This window comes from Eptatretus burgeri, chromosome 2 (genome assembly GCF_056783735.1).
Source record: "Eptatretus burgeri isolate ZD-2024b chromosome 2, Ebu_testis_v1, whole genome shotgun sequence".
NCBI classification, from domain to species: domain Eukaryota; kingdom Metazoa; phylum Chordata; class Myxini; order Myxiniformes; family Myxinidae; genus Eptatretus; species Eptatretus burgeri.
Genome location: NC_140962.1, coordinates 145693061 through 145705264, shown reverse-complemented (window position 1 = coordinate 145705264; position 12204 = coordinate 145693061). Strand labels below are relative to the sequence as shown.

At 42.6% G+C, this 12204-nt stretch overlaps 2 pseudogenes; one reads left to right on the top strand and one right to left on the bottom strand.

The window, feature by feature from the left end:
- Nucleotides 1–858: 858 nt before the first annotated feature.
- Nucleotides 859–1975, bottom strand: LOC147033444 (general transcription factor II-I repeat domain-containing protein 2-like; annotated as a pseudogene).
- Nucleotides 1976–7353: 5378 nt separating this feature from the next.
- LOC147033443 (uncharacterized) lies at nt 7354–9818 on the top strand (annotated as a pseudogene).
- The last annotated feature ends 2386 nt before the right edge of the window (nt 9819–12204 follow it).

Genomic DNA, 12204 nt, shown 5'->3' with positions numbered 1-12204 from the left:
TTGGGATCCTCGGGTCCTGAGTAGTGGTTAGGGTGACGGCTTGGGATCCTAGGGTCCTGAGTTCAAGCCCGTCGGCCGCTGAATTAATGCACCAGGGGTTTGACTCAGCCTGTCATCCTTCCGAGGTCGGCGAAATGAGTACCAGTTCCAGTGTGTGTACTGGTAGAGGGGCACTGCATCAGCCGACACAGTCGTGCTTCAAGAAATGAGAGCTACCCCGGCAGCTAAGCTGCCATACGACCACCACCACCACAACGAAATTGTGAATTAAAAATAAGCTGTTTTCATTTCCTTTCTTATACATTGATTTTATTGCGTTGTTTCCATAATTGTAAGTATAGTCTGAGTTGGTTTAAAAGATAAACCAGTATGTCTATTTGTATCAACTATATCAAAGAAGGATTTCATAAAAATGTGGCAAAAACTATAACTGTATGAAAAATACTGATTTAAATTAATAACAGTGTTAAAATAAAATCATTCATAATAAAATCAAAATTCATTGCAAACTCTTGAAAGCAATGGTGTTAAAGTCATTTTTACCGAAGGCCACATCAGCATTGTGGTTGCCCTCAAAGGGCCAGTTGTAACTGTTAAGACAGTATAAATGTAACTACTCGTTAAAATGTTGTTAAGTAACCGTTTATTACTTATTCAAGTTACAAATAACAAGATATGCATTTTCATAGATGTAAAAAAATATGTTTATCAGGTTAAGAAACCAACATTACTCCATCAATCAACGATCAAACTATTCAAGTAAATAAAGAAAAATATAATCAAACAAGTTATGCCATTAACTTTTAACATTAAGCGTCGAGGGGCAAAACTACAGCACTGACAGTTTGGATCTGACAGTTAAGACAAGGGTTTTCCTTTACCTTGCATGAAAAGAGCAATTTCTTCCCTAAGCTCAAAAAAAAAAAAACGTGAGGACTTTGCTCCGACGCAGCCACCTTACCTCTGTATAGTCCGGCACATCTCCATGCTCCGAGCCCACCTCCTGCAAGAACAGCTGGAACTGCCGGTGATTCAGGCCACGTGCCCGAATGAAGTTCACCGTTTTCATAACAGTGGTCATTATTTCATCCAGCTCCAGAACCTTTCCACAGAGAGCTTCTTGATGGATAATACAATGATACGTTACCAAAGGTGTGTGACAGTTACTTGTTTGCATTTTCTCCTTCATTAGTCCCACGAGGCCTTTTTTTTTCCTCCACACATTGCAGGTGCACCATCGGTAGTTAGTCCCACCGACTTTTCCCACGGTAATTCACTTTTACTTCCGGAATTCTCCACCACATCAAAAATGTCCCGTCCCGTTGTGGTCCAGTGCATGGCAGCTCCGTCCAAGAGCTCCTCCTTAACAGAGATGGTCCGACTTCACGCCTCTAATAAAAATGGACAGCTGTGCTGTATCCGCTTTGTCTGTGCTTTCATCAACAGCTAATGAAAATACCAGGTAACTGTGTGTTTCTTCAGCCAGCTGTGTTGCCAGATTTCCCATTGGTTCCTTAACTCGGTCCGCGATGGTGTTTCTTGACAAACTGACATTTTTAAAAGTTTGTATCTGGTCGGGGCACACCTGCTCGCACACCTTCAGCATGCACTGCTTCCAAAATGCACCCTCTGAAAACAACTTTGAAGCTCGGGCAATTTCTTCAGCAACAATGAAGCTAGCTTTCACTGCTGCATCGTTTTTAGCTTTAGCTTTTGTGAACAAATTCTGCTACGATCGCAGCCCGCCTTTTAATTCTTGGACAATCTGCTGTTTTTCTTGGAGGCTAAATTTGGCATATTTAGCTCCGTGTTTGGTGTCAAAATGCCGATGGAGATTGTACTCTTTAACGACCGACACCGCCTCATAACACAAAAGACATACCGGTATTTCTCCTTGAAACACAAACATGTATTCACTTTCCCATCTTTCTTGAAACTGCCTTCCATCTGCATGAACTTTTCCTTTCCTGGACATTTTGGGATCAAAAGTAGATATTTCTCAATTCCACTTGCTGGGAAAATCGCCGACACTGATGTGGATACACTGCTATCTCGAGGCGGGAAGCAGTCACTAGGTGCGTTACATAGACGAAATGCATTGTGGGAGATGTAGTTTATGGTCAATGCACACTGTAAAGCAGCATAGACTTGTTTTAATACACCTTTTAAGCTCTCGTGGGCCACATAAAATGAAGTGGCGGGCCACGTTTGGCCCGCGGGCCTTGAGTTTGACACATGTGCTTTAAAGGATGTCATGTGGTCAATAGTTTTTTCCCTAATTAGTTTTCAATGTCAATTAAATTACTATTTTTTGTAAATAAATGTTTTGAGGGGCGGGGGGGGGTAATCTGAAATTGGAGGGGGTAGGATGAAATCAATTTCAGATTACTGGGAGGTGGCTTGAAAGGGGGGGGGTAGCTTGAAATCTTTACACCAGCACTCCGGGTACAATAGGCCCATGATCGAAGTTTGTCCTCCCGCGCCGGCACTCTCGGCTAAACGTCGTTCGTGACCGTCTAAGACAAGCCATTTGTTGACACTTTCTCTCCATTTATCCCATCTTACAGACGTAAAACGTTTGACTTCTTTGTTCGCTCCATTGTCCTGGTGAATAATACACGGGGGAGCATCTATTGGCTGTATTGGTTTTAATGGCCAATTATTCAATTAGTGCCAACGTATTTTACCTTTTCGCAATGTCGTCGCAAGAATAAACAAAAAGAGAAGAGAAGAGAGAAAAAAAAGGGAAGAATGGGATTGAATAGTGTGAGGGAGTTTATTCCAAAGGTGGAAAAAAGAGGAATGAAAGAGTGAAGGTGAGCAGTGATTCGTGATTTTGGTAGTTTTACCACAAGGGGGTTGTTGGCGGACCTTGAGCGCCCTGCGGAAATGTGGTGGGGACAAATCGCAGAGAGAGCAGGGGGGGCAAGGCTCGAGAGGAGATGGTAGAAGACAGAAAGACGACCGGACCAGCCTGTGGTGAGAGAGTGAGAGGCCCAAAAACTTGGCCTCATTGCGGGAGATGCCAATGATCCGAAATGCCTTGGTTTCCACAGCGTGAAGCTGAGAGGTGGGAGGCAGACGCACCAGCCCAGAATGGAGAGCAGTACTCCATCAGGCTGTGGACGAAAGCTTTGCAAGTGGTCAGGACCTCAGGTGGGCCGAGGAAGGACTTTGCACGATTGAGGATTCCCAGTCGGCGACTGGCTTTGGAGGCCAGGTTTGAAATGTGGCTTTCCCAGGAAAGGTCATGTCAGATAGTGAGACCCAGAAGCTTGCAAGAAAGTGCTTCTTCCAGAGGATTGTTGAGAAAGTGGATTGGGGGGGGGGGGGTCTAAACAGTCCTTTCAGAGAGACAGAGTGTGAGATTTGTCCGGATTGAAAATGTGTTCCACGTGTTGGACCAGTTTGTGGTTTTATCCAGATCTGCAGTGAGCGAAGAAGCTGCTGCTTACCGGTCTGAGGGATGACAGATGGTACGGCAGAGGGTGGAGTCATCAGCAAAGAGATATAGAGGATTTTCCAGAGAGATCATTGATGAAAACCAGAAAAAGAACGGCCCAGAACGCTACCTTTGTGAACTCCAGCCTGGACAGGAAGAGGGGATGAAAGAACTCCATTTAGGACCACACGTTGACCGACAGGGGAGGAAGTCTGCGAGCCATGAGTGGAGATAGCCTTGGATACCACAGGAATAGTTTTGTGAGCAGGGCAGGGTGCCAGACCATGTCAAAAGCATGTAATATGCCCAGGGATACAGCTCGGATTTCCTGTCTGGCATTGAGGACCTCCATCCATTGTTGGGAGAGCAGAAGCAACATATCCAGGGTAGAGTGACCTGGTCTGAAACCAAATTGGAGAAGAGGAAGGATTTAATGTCTGAAGTGGTGATGGATTCCATAACCTGATGGTTAGGAGAAGGCTGATTGGTCTGTAGTTGCAGGGATCTGTTTTTGCACCTTTTTAGTGCAGGGCAGTAATGTTTGCTGATTTCCAAGCAGATGGCAGATGACCTTGATCAAATGAGAGGGTGAATAGAATAGAGATAGGGCGAGCAAGAGCAGAAGAGCAGGTTTTTAGGACACCTGGGCTGATGCTGTCTGGACCAGTTGCAGAATCTGAATTGAGGTTTGACAGCAAGCTCTCGACCTTGTCGGGAGAAAAGGACACAGAGTCCAGGGACAGTTGGGTGCGACTGGGTAAGGTGGGTAGAGAAAGCGATGGGTTTTGGACACAAGATTTAGCTGCAAACACCGAGTTTAGGCATTCAGCCTTTTCACGTGCGGTATCAGCAGTGCAGCCATTTGAGGTAAGGGAGGGGATGGAGGGGGAACATACACCAGAAACAGATTTCATTAAATGCCATCAGCTTAGAGCTTAGAAAGATGTTGTTTTCTGGCTCTCCTGAGGGTAGATACACACTTGTTCTGAGATTACCCTCAATTGGGTTTGCTTTCCATGAGGCAAAGATAAGTTGTTTCAGGACAACTGACTTGCCACAAGCTTCAGTGAACCAAGGGTGGGAGGAAGGGAAGCACAACTGAAGACTAGAGCGGATAAATCTGTGCATGAGGGAGAGCAAGTTTCTTTGAAAGAATTCCCAGGATGAGTTGATGTTGGAGAAAGTAGCGATAGGAGACCAGTCTATAAGTTTGATGGCTGCTTGGAGACCCTGCCAGTCTGCTTGAGTAAAATGCCTGACTTGACTGCGGTGAAGTGGTTCTCTGATAATAGCCAGAGAGATGTTAACTTTGACAAGGACGTGGTCAGAAGAACCAATTGGAGCGGATATTGTCAGGGAAATGTGTCAAAATCAGATCCAGAAGAGATGAAGTACCATTGTTTGAGATCCGGTTCGGGAACTTGACCAAATGAGTCGCAGAAAGCTTTTGCTGAAGTGCCATGACAGGTTAGAGAGGTACCCACACCGAGGGGTGAGTTGGCACTGAAATTGGTAAAAAAAAAAAAAAAGAATGGTTAATGGAAAGCGAACATTCAGAGCAAACTTGGTTTTTTTTTTTAAGTTTTAGGTCAGAGATGCGATTAAACACATTTCTTGATGGATGCAATAAAAGCGCATTCAGAGAATGGAGAGAAGAAATGCTTTAACAGTTGGATTTTTTAGGCAAGGTATGAAGGAAAGGTCAAATTGAGAGCAGTCTGTTTCAATAGTAGAAGAGTAGTGAATTATGATACAGTAATGAGAACCACACATGTGTGAAAGAGGAAGATGAAGCATTATAAGAGATCGTTTTTATTGTTATTATTATTATTGTTATTATTATTATTATTGTTTGAGAGAGTTTTCATCAGATTAGGTCATGGAAGTGTTGTAGAAAAAATTGTGAGGTGAATGGTGAAATTGGATCGATAAACGCAGGGGGTCTAAACAGATCATGTGGTTATGGGAGAAGCACTTGGCTCTGGGAGGTGTATAGTCAAAAGTGAAATTGTTTATTTTAAATAAGGATTGCATATCATTTGGAAAGGGAATGTTGAAGTAAAATGTGTGGTGAATTTGGACGGTAAACGCAGTGTGAAGCTGCTGGGTTGATGAAAAGTACCAGGAAGACACACACACACACACACACACACACACACACACACACACACACACACACACACACACACACACACATACACGCGTGGTTACAGGAGATGCAGAAAGGATACAAGGAAGATTATTATTATTTTTGAAGAACAGGTAAGATTCGGCAATGGAAGGTTGTAGATTGGAAGAAATCGTGAAGGTAATGGCGAGAGAGGGTCAGCTCAGTGGAATAAATATGGCGTGCTGGCAAGAGGAAGAAGAGGAGGATGAAGAAGAAGAAGAATCGAGACTTGTGAGTGCAAGGAGAAAGGTAGTTGTTTTTTTGATTTCAGACAAGAAATGGGGGATGTTGGGGAAAGTGGGGAAGATAGAAAATTGCAGGTAATGGGGAGAAAATGCAAATAAACACGATCGTTCACTGAGGGAAACGATGTGTAGGCCTCAAGCACTCGGTAAGACAAGGTTGACGAAAACTCACAAAATGGCACGATTTTTGAAACAAAACCGAATTAGGAACACACAGTAACATGCAGGTAAGAAAATAAACCGTAAAACGGGACAGATAACGACCGGAAACTTAACTTTGAGATCGACACCAGAGAGCCCTGAAGGACACCTGCCAACGCTCCAAACCTCAATTATCATTGAATTCAGTTAATTTGACACATCTACAGTAGCTCTTTGGGTATGGTAACCATCATAGCGACCAGACCAATAGTAGGTGTAACCACCCACCATGATCTCGCCGCAATCCGGTCTCCGAATCTCAGAGGGAGCTGCAATACCTATGTTCAAACGCTTGAACTCATCCTCTCTTAGGGAATCCTTATCTGGACTTGGGAAGTGCTAAAAACCACAGTGGTTTGGTAGAACTGATCAGCATTGCAGAAGAGTGTTTCCATTGACACTTTCGTTTTTCCTTTAAAACAGATTCTTGAAATCAGTTTGTTGACCCATTGAAGGAGTTTGTGATTTTTCTTAACTTCTGTAAATTTTGTGAAACTTTCATTGAGCTAAATTATTTTCCCCAGGGGTCATTCCATGTCAAATCATCAAAGAATCTGCCGTCATCTCTCAGATTTTTGTAAAACTTTGAGAACCAATTGGGACCCATGAAAAACAGCTAGAACTCAAATATTTTTGCTAACAAACTCTTAATTAGTGAGATACAGGTTAACGAACTTTGGACTAATTAACACGACGTCGCGAATTCAAATGGCCATATCTCTAAAAGTATAAGACCGAGAGAGCTGGTTTTGGTGTCATTTTAAAGGTATTTTCATGCCCTATAAATTTGTCTGGGCAACATTTTCCTACCTCCAATCACAACAAAGTTATCACAAAATATAAACTTCAATCGTGAATCCAAAAAAAATGTATCCTTCAAATTTCCTCAAATTCATCCCAGCAGTACCTTATGTCAAGAAGCTTCGACATAAGTTTTGTGATGGGCACTCCAATAGTTTCTGAGATATGAGCAATAATGTACATGTACATATGGCATATAGGTTCGAAAATCAGCATTTGTAATGTATTATACAATCATTCTAACCTAGCCATGACAGGGAACACATGGAACAACCATCAATTGCTTTGAAGTATCATATACTTTCATTTTCAACTGGGCCTGAGGGAAATTCTCATCTGAGGAATTCCAACTGGGATTTCCCATGTGGGTAATTCGAGGTGATGCAACTTTCACAGTCTAAGATCCCCAGGGAAAGTCCAAGTTGGCTTAGTGTAATGCTTAAGCCTGCCACCAACAGAAATTGGCAGTTCACTTCTGAAGGAGCTGCAGGAAAATGACAACTGCCAAGGAAAAGTTCATCTTGAAGCAGAAATCCTGCTGCAATCCCTTTGGAGCTCATGAAAAGCCAAAGTCGTCTGGCTTGAGAGCTGTTAGCCAAAAGCCATAGCCGCTCATCCAAGCCTCAAACTACAAAGTGCACAGAAAATCTGTACCCATTGTCGTAAGAAACTGGCAAAAAGACAACCAGATGTGGTAGAGACTCAGAGTGAAATACCATTACCAGTGACCAGCAGCGCTATTCGCAGTAGTGAGGACAATGATGGTGGAGGTGAATCACCAATACCAGTTCAGAGGAGTTCGAATTTCATTCTCCTGAAATGGAACTGAATGAGTCTTTGGGATTGATTGGAGAATCACCTATTCCAAAAAAGAGACTTGCTGCAGATAAATATGTGAAATCCAAAACCAAGAAAATCGGTGACACTGTGAAGAAAAAATTGGAAATCGCGACAGGATTGCCATTTAACAAACTCCAGGATGCAGGACAGGAGATGATAGAACAACTCAAGCACAAGTTTGAATCAACGACCAAGAAAAGTGAGCAGGTGCTGACTGTTCTGCCAAAAAGCTGGACAATTGCTGAGATCACAGAGGAGTTTGATGTGTCAAGCTACATGGCTAGGAAAGCAAAGGCATTGGTCAGAGAACAAGAAATTCTCACCATGCCTAACCCAAAGACGGGAAAAGCGATTTCAAAGGAAATTGAGGAAAAGGTCAGGGAATTCTACTTGTCAGAGACCATAAGCAGACAAATGCCTGGCATGAAAGACTTTGTTTCTGTTCTAGTCAATGGGAAAAGCAACATATGCAAAAACATTTAGTGCTATGTAATCTGAAGGAAGCATATGAGCTTTTCAAGGAGGCCCATCCGAATGTGAAGTTTGGATTTTCAAAATTTGCTGAACTCCGTCCAAGGCAGTGTGTTCTTGCAGGATCAAGTGGAACACACTCAGTCTGTGTTTGCACAACACATCAAAATGTAAAGCTCATGTTCACTGGAGCAAAACTGGATTCTGTGACTGGTGGTGAGTTTAAAGACTACAGTCACTGTCTTGCAGCTATTCAGTGCAACCCACCTCGCATTGAGTGTTTTTTTGGCAAGTGTTCAGAGTGTCCCGGAATGGAGGGTCTTCGAGATAAGCTTGAAACATATATGCAAGACAACATGATCGACCAGGTTCAGTATAAACAGTGGACATCAAATGATCGGTCGAACCTTGAGACGAAAGTTCAGACAGTTGCTGACTTTCTGGATTCTTTCCAAAGCAGCCTTCAGAAACTGTTACCCCACAGTTTCATTGCCAAACAGCAGTCGCGTTACCTACAGAATCTGAAGAATACACTTGAGCCTGGTGTGTTCCTGGTCATTGCAGACTTTGCGGAGAACTATAGTTTTGTAGTTCAGGATGCATCTCAGTCATTCCATTGGAACAACCTGCAGGCCACAATCCACCCGTTTGTGTGCTACTATCGGCAAGGCATGCAAGATAAAACTCCTGAACACATAAATTTTGCCATCATATCAGAATGTAACATTCATGATACCGTGGCAGTTCATCTGTTCCAAAAACTGCTCCTTCAATTCCTAACCACCAAATTTGGACAGCGCCCTAAAAAGGTTTGCTACTTCTCCGACGGATGTGCAGCCCAGTACAAGAATCGGAAGAACTTCAGCAATTTATGCCTCCATGAAGAGGATTTCGGTGTCCCAGCTGAATGGCACTTTTTTGCTACGTCGCATGGGAAGGGACCATCTGACGGAGTTGGCGGGACAATTAAGCGGTGAGCAGCTAAAGCCAGTCTCCAACGACCATATGATCAACAGATCATCACTCCTCGCCAACTTTTTGAATTTACTGATTCAGAGATTGCAAATGTCAACTGCCAGTTTGCAACAGCAGAACAGTATGAACAAGAATCAAAACTACTCAAAGAAAGATTCGAAGAGACCTGCACAATCCCAAGTACACTAAAGCTACATTGCTTTGTTCCTGTGTCTAAGAAAAAAGTCACAGTTCGAGCCTTTTCGTTCTCAGCCGAAGAACGAAAGGAACATGTGAAACTTACACCTGGGATGATCAACCACAATGTCTCAGCCATAACTGGTAATGATACAGTGGATTATGATGGTCACTGGTGGGTTGCATGTGTCATGGAACATACCCCAGAGAGGCATGAGGTGGATATTAAGTTCTTCCATCCACATGGACCATCCCCATCATATACATTTCCGGAACCATCAGACCCTCTCACTATTGACTACCAGGATGTGCTTACTACTGTTGAACCAACCACTGCAACTGGAAGGACATATTGTATTTCCAAGAAAGAAACAAGTGCTGCTGTTGTTGCATTGAAGAGGAAATTTAAAGCCTAAGTCAGGTTAGTGAACACTGTGTACTTGAACTCACTTATTGATTGTATAATGCATTACAAATGCTGATTTTCGAACCTATGTGCCATACGTACATGTACATTATTGCTCATATCTCAGAAACTATTGGAGTGCCCATCACAAAATTTATATGGAAGTTTCTTGACATCATAAGGTACCTCTGGGATGAATTTGAGGAAATTTGAAGGATACATTTTTTGGGGATTCACAATTGAAGTTTATATTTTGTGATAACTTTTTTTGTAGTTGGAGGTAGGAAAATGTTGCCCAGACAAATTCATAAGGCATGAAAATACCTTTAAAATGACACCAAAACCAGCTCTCTAGGTGTTCTACTTTTAGAGATATGGCCATTTGAATTTGCGACGTTGTGCTAATTAGTCCAAAGTTTGTTAGTCTGTATCTCACTAATTAAGAGGCTGTTAGCAAAAATATTTGAGTTCTTGCCGTTTTTCATGGGTCCCAATTGGTTCCCAAAGTTTTACAAAAATCTGAGAGATGATGGCAGATTCTTTGATGATTTGACATGGAATGACCCAATAAATGCTTTGTAGAGACATGTTCCCAGCTCATTTTCTTCTTTTCCTTCACTGGTCCAGCATGGTTTCGTATTCTCACCTAGCCGGGACGTTACCCCCCAACAATCTGTTTTCTAGTCGGTACGTCCTTGGGCAGTTACGCTGGGCTGCATCTGATCCGGTAAGGTGATCCAGTTTGAACAAGGCGTATGGAGGGCATGTCCCCCGGTCATTAAATCACATGCCCATTAGGTAGCCGGTATTCCTTAGACGGAGGACCCTAAGTCATGTGGTTGAGTTATTGGTGTCCAGGGTCGATTAATGACCTGTCACATCATGGAGGTATCCGTGTGTGACGGCCTGCAATTCCAGAGGGTCTGGTGGGAACCCGAGGTAGTTTCTCCCTCTCGTGGTCTTCTCGCCCCGCGACCACGGTCCCCAACAAATATATATATATATATATATATATATATATATATATATATATATATATATATATATATATATGTATATATATATATATATATATATATATATATATATATGTATACATATATGGCTTTGTGTGGTCAAGGGCATTAAAGCAGCCTGTGGCACCAGTGATGGCCACTGGGAAAGGAGGAAAGCACTGTTTATCGTTATCAGCACTCAGAATATGCAGGAGTAACTGGTCACTCTTAATTCATGGGCAGTTGTGTGAACGTTAGTCCTGATGAATGCCTGTTTTCTCCTCTATGAACCATGAGTATTTGTCTGTGCCTTATTCTCATTGGCTGACCTTAGCACGACTTTGCTTGGACTGCTTAGTACTTATCATTGTCTAACTTTGCTCCACTCCTTTTGCTTTTCTTATTGGATGGATTCGAATTTCACCGCAGACTTGAAGCCTTCTCTAAGCTACCTTACCTAAACAAAGGCCGACTACAGCTATTTCTTATCTTACCCTCTGTACCCCCACTTGTCTGCTTGGGTATAAAAGAGCTGAACTGGAGCACTCACATGAGAGAAGTTCATTGATGGGGCTCTTTGTATTCTCTCTGTGATCACATGTAAAAGATTCTCTTTTGTACACTGCACCTGAGTGCTTTTGAAGTTTAATCCATGACAACACCTTGGGGCACGTTTAGTTTGCAAGTGATTTGCATTTGCTGCTACATTGCAAATATTGTTTCATATAAAATGTTATATACAAAGCAAATATAATGCCCCAGAGGCGTTTTCTTTTTCAATTAATACATTACCAGGCCATGTAAAACCAGAACATTCCCAACGGGGATGAAAAAAATTCTCCGAAAAAAAAGGCTCCTCTCAATGTAGTCTGAATTTCCCGGAATCTACATCAATTCTGCTTCACTTCTCGATTCCTTTTGATTCCATGGTTGGAATCGAGTACTGTACTTTGGAATCGATCCACCCACCACTATTCAGCACTCAAGCAAGCACTCCAACAAAATTGTGAATTGTTGATAGGAATGGCTGACTGGGTCATACTAAACACTGTACAGAAATTCCCGAGATGACTGCAGATGACAGGAGAATCAAAAATGTGCGAATTGGACAAAGGAACATCTTTTTTTGTAAGCAGTCAGAACTGCTGAGAAGTTCAACTCTGCTGTTTAAATTTTGAAATTCGGTTCAGGGTTAGAGATTTTTGAGCTTCTCGCATTTTGCCTGTAATGCTTTTAAACATCCAGAGAGTTTTATTTTTAAGGAGATGGTGTGGGGAGGGGGTTTAGGAGGAGGTGGGTAGTGGGGTTTATGGGGTTGGGGGTTGGGAGGAGGTAAGCGTGAGGTGAGATGAAGGGAAAGGAGACAAGTGGTGGAGCATTAATTACGATTCATACCGTCTCATCAAAAGGAATCTGTATAAAATAACAGTGAAGATGGAAACAAAATAACATCTGAAATCCATTTCTACCAGTCATACCAT